Genomic DNA, 293 nt, shown 5'->3' with positions numbered 1-293 from the left:
ACTCTGTTGCCTTATGGCTTGCACGATTTCTGACCAGAAGTTGACTGTAATTCTTACCTTCCTCCCTTTTAGGTAATGTGTATGTTTTGTTTCTTTTTTAACTTTGGTTTTCAGCAGTTTGAATATGATATGCCTAGATGTGATTTTTTTTTTTTTTAAATAAATTCATCCTGCTTGGTGTTCTCTAAACCTTTAGGATCTGTGGTTTGGTGTCATTAATATTGGAAAATCTTGGCAATTACTTTCTGAAATATTTTTTTCTCCCTCTTTCTCTCTTTCTTTTCCTTAGGGGA

Source organism: Pteropus vampyrus, unplaced genomic scaffold (assembly GCF_000151845.1).
Source record: "Pteropus vampyrus isolate Shadow unplaced genomic scaffold, Pvam_2.0 Scaffold41, whole genome shotgun sequence".
Lineage (NCBI taxonomy): Eukaryota > Metazoa > Chordata > Mammalia > Chiroptera > Pteropodidae > Pteropus > Pteropus vampyrus.
This window is presented reverse-complemented; position numbering follows the sequence as displayed.